Consider the following 727-nt stretch of genomic DNA (forward strand, 5'->3'; position numbering starts at 1 on the left):
TAGACAAGCGCCTGCTGCAGTGATGGAAGGCAAAGCCAGGACGAGACAGTGGAGAGAAGAAAGGGAAAAGGAGAGGAGCGAATCAAGAAGTGAGGCAAGGAAGAAAAGGCCAAATTGACACTAACTCAGTAGGGACTTCAAAACAGCATATCGGAACGCTGTCCCCAAACACAAAAGCTCACGCCTCCCGCGGCCAGCCCGCCGGCGCGGGAGCGGAGGGCAACAAAAGCCCGTCAGCAAAAGCCTACAGCACCCGGTATTCCCAGGAGGTCTCCCATCCAAGTACTAACCAGGCCCGACCCTGCTTAGCTTCCGAGATCGGACGAGATCGGGCGTTGCCAGGGTGGGATGGCCGTAGACGCTGCGTGCTCCTGCTCCGGCCCTCTTGCCAGCTGCACGCCACCGCCACCGCCCGCCACCATGGGAAAACAAGGGCCACAGCCCCAAAGCCGGCCAACCACAACGCGACCCCACGCTGCCCGCAATTCCCCGCACGTCACCCACACAACCGTACAACCCGGACCCAACCTCCCCACGCCTTCGCACATCCCCCGACATCCACCCTACCCAACGCGCGTTGACCCTACGCCACTTACAACCCTGGCACGGAACGCCTCCCGGCACCGCACGCACACGCCACAGCACCGCACGGCACGCACACATGCACACAAAGTCACACGTGCTTCCCCAGCCTCCCAAACCAACTCCAACGGGGCTCACGCACCGA

The 727-nt window shown here is 62.0% G+C and overlaps 1 non-coding gene across 1 annotated transcript; it reads right to left on the minus strand.

The window, feature by feature from the left end:
• Window positions 1-241: 241 nt before the first annotated feature.
• LOC116217756 lies at window positions 242-360 on the minus strand. Its single transcript, XR_004162470.1, has one exon. It is a non-coding gene; the product is annotated as a 5S ribosomal RNA (ribosomal RNA).
• Between the last annotated feature and the right edge of the window lie 367 nt (window positions 361-727).

This window comes from Meleagris gallopavo, unplaced genomic scaffold (genome assembly GCF_000146605.3).
Source record: "Meleagris gallopavo isolate NT-WF06-2002-E0010 breed Aviagen turkey brand Nicholas breeding stock unplaced genomic scaffold, Turkey_5.1 ChrUn_random_7180001942001, whole genome shotgun sequence".
In the NCBI taxonomy this organism is placed as follows: Eukaryota; Metazoa; Chordata; class Aves; order Galliformes; family Phasianidae; genus Meleagris; species Meleagris gallopavo.